At 56.0% G+C, this 9511-nt stretch overlaps 1 long non-coding RNA gene across 1 annotated transcript; it reads left to right on the plus strand.

Annotated features, from left to right (window-relative positions):
• The first annotated feature begins 1230 nt into the window (after positions 1–1230).
• Positions 1231–3804, plus strand: LOC144306111 (uncharacterized). Its single transcript, XR_013373135.1, has 4 exons — positions 1231–1427; positions 1799–1885; positions 2392–2501; positions 3243–3804. It is a non-coding gene; the product is annotated as an uncharacterized LOC144306111 (long non-coding RNA).
• The last annotated feature ends 5707 nt before the right edge of the window (positions 3805–9511 follow it).

The raw sequence follows: 9511 nt of genomic DNA on the forward strand, positions 1-9511 counted from the left end.
GCGAAGCAGCTTCCCACCCAGACAGTAACGTGGTCATAGCAAACACTTGGTCATGCTGGCAGGTGCCCAGGGATTAACAGCAAGCTTATTAAGTGACATAGAGCTGCAGGATGCGTTTTTCATTGTTGGCCCCAAGCAGAGCTGTCGATTTAGTCTCGGTGAATTCCGAACCGTGTGGCTGCACCTGGGGGTCACCAAAGGCACAGCAGGTGGAGGGCATAGAGGGCGGGCTGTGGCGGAGAGCTTCCCACACCGCAGGGTCTCAGCCTCTTCCCAGGAGGCCACCTCCTCCCCAGCCGGGGTCAGAGCTCTTCCAGCCGGAAGCCAGGAAGGGACGAGAAAAGGTTCGTGTCAGGGACGCAGCGGCGGCCGACAGGGAACGTATCACCTGAGCCAGCCCTTGGCCCAGAAAGGGGAAAGGCAGAGCTGGCCAGGGCGGGCCTTCCTCGCACAGAAGAGCCCGTAGGTGGCCTGGTCCTGCCCCTCTGGCCACGACGGACATGCCCCGGTGACCTGATGCCTGGGACTCTGGGCCCCGGGGGCCGCCATGTGCCACCTGCCTTAAGCTGAGCCTCTAAGCCTGTTGCTACATTTTCTCCCCTCTCAGCCAGGAATCTGGAGTCCTACCCCCCACAGCAGACCTCCGAGGGACAGAGCTGCTCCGGGGAGTTCTGCAGGCGTCTTTCCCAAGCTGGCCTGAGTCTGCTCCTCTGGACGCCCCGCCGCCCCAGCCCTGCCTTTTCTTGCCCTAAAGGAACAGGTGGTGATTGGCTCAGAGCAGAACAGACCCGGGGAGCATCTCCTCCGGCCAGGAAAAGAAAGTGACAGCAACAAGTCCCAGGGAATATGCCTGGCTCGAGACGGACGCCCGAAAAGTGAGCCTCACCCCGCCCCCCCGCCCACCCCGGGCCCCCGGGCGGGGTGCCCCCACTCTTTCTCTAAGGAGACAAGACAAAGGGTAGCTTCTTGCCCACTAGGCTGGCACCAAGTGAGCCACAGTCAGGTTGGCTCTCGGTTATATGCAGAGTGTCGAGCCAGAGCATTGAAGAAAGGATCGCTTTTTGCAATAGGATTGTTCCTCACATGGTGAGAAACTTCTAGAGATGGAGGTTTAAGCCAAGAAGGTGGGACTCTGGCTCCAAGGAAGTAAGCGAGATGGAGGTGACGGGGCTAGGGTGGGGAGGAGGGGTATGGGCGGGCAGGTCTGCCTGGATCAGCTGTCGGGCCGGGGCGGTCCCTCATACCCAAACCCTTGTTAACCTTTCGCATCCCGTGTCCTCCAGGCAGCACCACCCACTCACGCCTTCAACCTCGGCCATGCTGCTTCTGCTGCGGCAACCACAGCCTTGGCCCCACTCCAAAGACTGTTCCCTCTCACTTGAGTCATTTTCATAAGCAACTGCTGAAAACTGGAAAGGCAAGGCTCGGTGAGTTTGGGAGTCATGCAGAGAGGTCAAGCCACTCTACCTCCTACCTCTAGAAACTTACACCTCCTGGAACGTGAGGAATCGTCCTATTACTGTGCATAAGGCACGTGAAGACGGAACGTGATGCTTGGCCAGGGAGCCGGAGCTGGCTGGCCTCCACCCACAGTGTCACGCCTCTGTCAACTGCATCCCAACCCTATAGTGCTCCCGCAGGGAGAGATGTACGTGTGGAGGGCAAGCTAAGCCTAAGCCGAGGCATGCTCCCGGAAGTTTATGCTGCAAACCCTAAAACAGCCCCTGGAGATCAGTCTACACACATAGAGGTCCCCTTTGGCCAAGACTGAAGGCAGGTGTTCTTCTTTTCTCTCTAGGTCTATACCCTCTTGGCCAGGGAAGAGAGAGGACCTCAAAATGAAAGCAGAGCATTTCTTCTTAAGGCTCCTGCCGGGAATCCACAGGTCAGGACAGTTCATGGGTGGGAGAGAAAGACGGTCCTAGGGCTTCACAATCCTGAGGAAAGGAGACCACACCTGTAGCACCTTGACCCCAAGCCATCCTTGCCCTTGGCCCATGGAGACCCATCTCCTTTCCATGAAAACATGGAAATGACCCATTTTCATTTCCATGCATGAAATGAGGGAGGATAGGAGGGAGCAGAGAAATCCCGAGGCTTCCCCTGGTAGCAATGCCCCAGGCAAGCCGGGCCTCTGGGTCAGTCAGCTCTTGGCTGCATACGTCTGTTAGGAACCGGAAGGACTCCCCAGTGTCTTCAGGGTCCTCTTGCTCTCACCTGAGCTAACATGACGAGGAGCCAAATTACTGATGCCGTGGGAGGCTTCAAACGGTGTTTCCTGTGGGTATTATTTCCAGCCTAGTGTTGTATTAACATAGCTCTGCCTGGTGATTACTATATTATTATATATTAATCATAGGCTAATGATGCGCACTCACCCTTCTCTCTCAGTCGGCTGTGAGATCCCACTAGAGCCGGAGGCACCACACCTGCTCTCCCTGGATCTGCAGCTCCATCCTGCCCTCAGGGACCAGCCTTGGGCTCAGCACCCCTTCTTACAGGTAAAGTCAGAGGAGGATAATTTTTTGTGTCTAGGTTCCAAGCTAACAGTGTCCAAAGCCAGAGTTTGGAGCCCACGAGTCTTGGCTACCAATTAGCGCTCTTTCTTACCCTCTTTGGGGAAAGGTCTAGAAGGCAAAAATAAGGCCCAGAAGAAATGAAAGGTGGTTTTAATGATTTGCTAGGCCTAAGTATGGAGAAAGGCTGGAGCTACGGCAATTTGAGACTTGTTAACTCATCCAGGTACTGATTTAGCACCACTTAGCGCCAGCACTCACTCCTTCATTTAATAAATGTCTGTTAAGCCTTTACTTGGCAAGTGCTGTTTGAGGCAAAGTGAACAAGACAGACAGAGTTCCTACCTTCACAGAACTTTATTTCTGAAAGAGTTTCCATGACGGGCCTTGGGGATACCACAGTGAAAGACCCCGGTCGATGACCACCTACTGAAGATGGTCAAATCCGTCATTTAAGGGTGTAGTGCAGGTCCTCCCCGGGACACTGGCTGAGAAGGGGAGAGAGATACCCCAGAGGGAAAAGACTTAGTCCCCAACATAAAGGAATACGGAGTCAGGTAGGCGAGGAGTACAAATGAACACATTACAACCGATGAGGCAACAAAGAACCACAGGAATGTGCCACCGAGATGAGCCTGATGGAGCTATCAGGGAAGATGTCACTTACGTATCTGCCCTGTTCAGGGGCCACACCCTATGCCTGCGATCTCTGCTTTGCTCCTGCAGGCCTATCCTCTTCTCCAGGAGTCTCTATGCAGCATAAAGGCCATCGCACATACTCACCCACAGTATCACCAGGGCACAGACGACGTCCGGACATAGGGTATAACGTCCCTACGCTTACCGTGCTTCATATTTATAAATGCTGGCACCATGAAGAGCAAGAAGCTGATGGTGACGATGATACTGGAGATAAGAGGGCTCCCTAAGCAGAACTGTAACCTGGAGATAATACAGTCATATGCTAAGCTCAGCCCACGCCAATTTATTAACAAGACACGTGTACTGCAGGGAGTTTGCTCATCGTACTCATCTTTGTATCCTTACGTAGACAGTCTATGAGATGGCCCCCACGCCCCCGGTCTCCTTTCAGACAGTCCCCTTCCTGAGAGCTGACCAGTGTTTCCAACAGAACTCTGTGGCCGTGATGGTATGCACCTTGCAGTGCTGGATCATGATAGTATGGTGGTGGGGCGCTGGGTGGCTCGGTCAGTTAGGTGTCCACACCACGGTCTCGGGGTTGTGAGATTAGCCCCACATTGGGCTCTGTGCTGAGCAAGGAGTCTGCTTAAGAGTCTGTCTCCCTCTCTCCCCCCCCCAATCGGGTACTCTAGATAAATAAATAGAGGTATTGTGGCTTCTGCCCTTGTCTCGTGAATTGCTCACTTGGGGGAAGTCCTTGCCATGCCACAAGAACCCTTAAGCAGCCCACGGAGCACCCACGTGGGGAGACGCTGAGCACTCCCACCATGGAGAGCCGTCTTGGCCGCCATGTGAGCAAGCCACCTTGGAAGCAGGTCTTCCAGCCCCAGGCAGGGCTTCAGCCGACGACAGCCCAGGCTGCCATCTGATTACATCTCATGAGAGAGCCCAGGCCAGGACCACCTGGCCTTGCCACCGCTGAATCCCTGATCCACAGATACTGTGAGAGATAATAAGCGAGTACGGTTGTTTGAAACCACTAAGTTTGGAGGTGATATGTCATGCCGCAGAGAGAATTCACGTATACCCGTAGCGTTAACACAGTTCCGAGGACGCAGTAGGTACTCAAGAAATATTTGACAGTTAAATCAGTGGAGGAATAATGCTTCTTAGCAGAGGAGCCACCTGTCAAATGTTCTGACCGCTGGTGGGAAAGGGGGAGGCATCATAACCTGGAGAACAAAATATTGAAACTTGGAAAGATAATAAAACTTAACCCAGGATGTTGGGGTGGCTCAGTCAGTTAAGCATCTGCCTTCAGCTCAGGTCACGATCTCAGGGTCCTGGGATGAAGCCCTACATTGGCTCCCTGCTCCCTGGGACGTCTGCTTCTCCCTCTCCCTCCACCTTTAGCCCCTGCTTGTGTGCTCTCTCTCTCTCTCTCTCAAATAAATAAATAAAATCTTTTTAAAATAATTAAGAGCCCTTAACCCATACATGTGAATATTCAAGAAATGCCCTAGTAATTTTCTTTAAATCAAAGTAAATTGGCTATGTCACTATTATTACCCCAAATCCCTTTCTTGATCTCTACTTCAACCTCATTCAAGAATCTAAGAAAGAGGGGCACCCGGGTGGCTCGGCAGTTGAACGTCTGCCTTCCACTCAGGTCGTGACCCCGGGGTCCCGGGATCGAGTCCCACATCAGGTTCCCTGCAGGGAGCCTGCTTCTCCCTCTGCCTGTGTCTCTGCCTCTTTCTCTCTTTCTGTCTCTCATGAATAGATAAATAAAAATCTTTAAAAAAAAAAAAAGAATCTAAGAAAGGACCACATATGGGGGAAGTGTCTTTAGTCCCCAAGTCTATTAAGTCACCTCTGACGCCTTCAAAGCCCACATACGGTGATTCCTTAAAGCTGTGTGGCTCTACGACTATAGGGACCTTCCTCGGAATCTCAGTGTCTAGAATATAATCTCTTAGAAATACAATAAAGCCATTCCCTTTTGAGGTCCTATACCTCAGTTAGTCATCCATTCAACAATACTTATTGGGTAGCATATTAGGGTTCTCCAGATTAAAATATCAATAGGATGTAGAGAGAGATACACAACCACAGCAATACATGTAGATGGGTAGATGGATACAAAGACTGATAGATGATAGATAGATGATAGATAGATAGATAGATAGATAGATAGATAGACAATAGGTAGATAGATTGGAACCAAAAACCCAAAATCCATAAGGCAGGCCAGCAAGTTGCAGACCTAGGGAAGAGCTGATGTTACAACTCAAGTCCAAAGGCAGTCTGCTGGCAGGACTCTCTTTTTGGGGTGACCTCATTCTTTTTTTCCTAAAAAGAGGAAGCCTTCGACTGACAGGATGAGGCCTACACAGTTTACGGAGAGTAATCTGCTTTACTTAAAAATCTACTGTTGATCGTATCTAAAAAAAATAGATCTTTATAGCAACATCCCGATTCGTGTTGAACTAGATATCTGGGTACTACGGCCCAGCCAAACCGACACATGGAATCAAACACCGTAGGTGCCATGAACTGACCTCGGCCCTGGGCGACAGGAGTGACGGAGACAGACTGGAGCTCTTACATTCCAGGGCCGGAAAAGAAACACACGGTGCACGCATATATGCCAGGTGATTAATCCTAATGCTACGAAGAGACATAAAGCAGGTGAAGTGAAAGAAACAGCTGAAGGTTGTCGTTCCTGGTAGGTCGGTCAGAGAGGGTCACCCTGGGAAGACAACGCTGGAGCAGAGACCTACATGAAGTAAAGAAGCAAGTCGTGTGAGTATGTGGGCTGAAGAACATTCTAGGCTGAGCGCAAACAGCAAGTGCAAAGGCCCCGTTTACCAGGAAGGTTGGGAGCGCGTTCCCTGCTCACAGACCTAAGGACCACCAGCCTCTCCCTCCAAGAGAATCTCCCCTCCGATACGCTCTGTCCACCCCTTCCCATCCCCGACAGACCCCCCCACCCCCCCGCCCAGGAGCCCAGGCTTCCAGGAAACAAAAGCTAAGAAGGAAATTGGTCTGTGAGCAACTTCTCTGTTGGCGATACGAGCAAGACTTGGATACTTCCTTGGAGAGGAGCGAGAGGAGCGAGGCGGGGAACATACAACAAATCAAAAATTAATTTCTCAAAACATGAAACAGCCACAGGAACAGCTGCTCCCCATCCCACCCGACTCCCATGGGGCAATTCGGGCAGATTTGGGGGTGAGGAAGGGGCACAAGGGAAGGAGAAGCAAGAGCCCTCTCGTTTTTTGAACTCTCGGATTCAGAAGAATTCACAGACTTCCGGGCCAAAGCTAGACTTCGGCCCCTCGGGCAGGAAGTCCAGCGGAGACTGAAAGCCCGCGGCTGGGCGGAGGGAAAGGCGAGGGGGGAACCGGCCGCCACCCCGCCCGCCAGCCGCACCCAGCGCCCTGGACAGAAGCCCGAGGGGCCTGCTGCACGGCCGGCCTGCGCCCTGAGGGGGAGCCTCCGTGATCACAGTGACCACCCCTCGGGGAACAGGAGTCGGCAAGGGGCCCTGGCCTCCCCACGCCCGAGCTGTGACGCGAGGTGAAAAAGCGGGAGGAGACGCACACTGACGCCAGGGCCTCCCATGGGAAGGCCGAGCCTGCAGCCAGAGGCCGCCACGGGGAGGGGGGCGGCGGCTCCGGGAAGGGGTGGTGACCAGGTCGGTGCCCCCTGAGCCCTCTCCCTCCTTCCCTCCTACACTGCAGCTCCAGCACCCACCCCCATGCACACGCTCACGCACACATGCACACATGCACGTGCACGCACGCATGCACACACGCAGGCATGCACACCCACCCCCACGCACACACGCACACACACGCATGCATGCACACACATGTACATGAGCACATGCATGCATACCCACACACATGCATGCACAAGCACACGCATGCATCACACATGCATATGCATGCACACACATGCACACACAACACCCACATACATACACATGCACTCACACACCCACATATGCACACACACACCCATGCATGCACACACGCATGCACACGTGCACACGCACGTATACACGCACATACAAGCACACACACATGCACACCCACCCACATGCACACGCACACACTCACAGCCCCTGGAAAGGACGGTATGTGGAAAATCATAACCAGTGCTGTTGGACAAACTCGTCACGCTGTCTTCCCGTTGCCAGGTGTCCTGCCAGCACAGGGGACGCCGAGACAACCAAGCTGACCCAAGGCTGTGGCGTGAGAACCGGTGTGCCCCGGTTGGGAATAGAGCCTGGGAAGTGTAGGTGGGCAGAAAGGTTAATTCGGCCTCGGGGGCTGTGGAGGGGGGCAGATTTCCCCGCGACGTGACCGTGATCCTGGGGGACTGAGGAGGAGTGTGGGAGCCAGCGGCTCTGTGAGGGCAAGATGCACGGCTGTTCCCAGGGTGCAGAAGGGCCGGTGCCTCCGGCAGGACAGAGCTGGACCTTTATCCCCAAGGAATCCAAGTCCAACCGGAGGCGCTCCCGCGAAGCCCCCAGCGTCAGCAGCACCTAGAGGGACAGCTTGTCGGGGACGGAGCAGGAGGCCGAGGCCCCGGGAGGAGGAGGCGTCCTGAGCAGGACCGAGAGCAATTCCCGGGCCAGGGGGACAGCCAGGTGGGGGATACACGATCAGCCCCTGGGACCGCGCCCAGGCTTCTGACCCGGTTGGAGGAAAACGGACTAGGCCAAGGCCCCTGAGGTCAGGGCTGGGGCTGTCGCGGTTGCCGCCGTCCCTGGCCTAGCACAGCGGCCTCCACCGGCAGGTCCCAGGCACTGCCATGGACCAATCGCGCAGAGGAAGAGGCTAAGTGGAGGCGAGGAGCCCTCCCGGCACCTTAGGGAGTGCCAAGCGCTCCGCCCTGGGGACAGCTGCGTGTCCCGAAAGGGCACTTCACACCCGGGGGGGAGCCCTGCTGCGGGACGTCCGGCATCGTCACAGAAACCATCTCCGGTGGGTGGCACCTGCGACGGCTGCTGCTCCGTCCTGCCCTCGGGCGAGGGCCCCGCAGTGGGTGTGTCCAGCAGCCTCCAGGGAGAAGTGAGGCCGGCAGGAGGCCGAGGGCACGCGACAGCGGCAGGACAGCCGAGAGGAGGCCCCAAAAGAGCTCAGATCTATCACCAGCAGGAAATCCATGACTGGGTCTGAGGCCAGGAGACGGATGCACAAGACAATTCTGTGCGTGGCATCTTCCCTTGTCATTGCAGCCAGTGGCCTGCCAGGGCGGTGTCGCTCCGTGTTAGAAACCTGCCATCCCTTCAAGGTCCCCGCAGACGCCCCGGCACTGGGTCTGCTGTGTGCACGGGGGAGACGCACCCCAGCTCCCACTGCTACACACGGGGCCGGGGGGGTCGGACTGGGGCAGGGGAGCGGGTTCTGCAGTGGAGACACTTGTCCTAGTGCAGGGCTCATGCTCGTAATGCATCATCCTGGAACTTGGGCTGCCGGATAAGTGCCATCCCTTCCCTTTCTAAAGATGCCTTTACTTATCTTAAGAGTCTTAGGGAGCAAGACTGACTCTTTTTCCCCTGGTACCGGATGCTGCGACGGGTCACGTACACGTGGCTTCCCGAGCTGACCACCACGGCCAGGACACGGGATGGCTCATCACCCCAGAAACCCGCTTGAACCCTCACTCCACCATGGTGTCTCCTCCAGCTCATCAAGGTCACCAGCGCGTGACACAGTGAGAGGTGACAGGCTCCGAGGAGAAACCCAGGAGGGCAGAGGAAAAGGCGGGGCCTAGAAGGAGCCTCGAAGGAGCGAGAGTGGGCTTGGCTGGCTCCCATGGGGGAGCAGCCCGGCCCGGGAGGGCACCCCTAGGGGAAGGGCCTGGAGGGCTCGTGGGAGCTCCAGGGTAGGACTCGGGGTGAGCCCAGGCACCGCCCCCCTCCAGTTCCCCGAGACACGCCCAGGGGAGCCAGCTGTCTCACTCATCCCCGGATAACCAGGCTCCGAGGAGGTTCCCGGAGCCGACTGGAGCACGTTCTCATGGGGGGCGCCTTTGGGAGCTGCCCTGAGCCCCTCATGGTGACAGCCGGCCCCCCAAACAACTGCCAAGCCCAGAGACTCCAAGGCCCTGACCCAAGGGACTGCTCTGCTCCCAGGAGAGCGGTACTGGGCTCGCACTCCTCCAGCAGAGCCGAGCACCACGGAGCCCACAGCGATGTGCCCAGGGTCAGGACAGCCTGGATGCCGGGGGCACAGGCCTCCTGAGACCGAGGGCGCAGCGACACCCTCCCCCCGGCCAGCCCCCGGGAAGCCTTCTAGGGCGCTAATCCCGCCTGAACCACATCCCCCCTGAACCAC

The sequence above is a fragment of the Canis aureus genome, chromosome 3 (genome assembly GCF_053574225.1).
Source record: "Canis aureus isolate CA01 chromosome 3, VMU_Caureus_v.1.0, whole genome shotgun sequence".
NCBI classification, from domain to species: domain Eukaryota; kingdom Metazoa; phylum Chordata; class Mammalia; order Carnivora; family Canidae; genus Canis; species Canis aureus.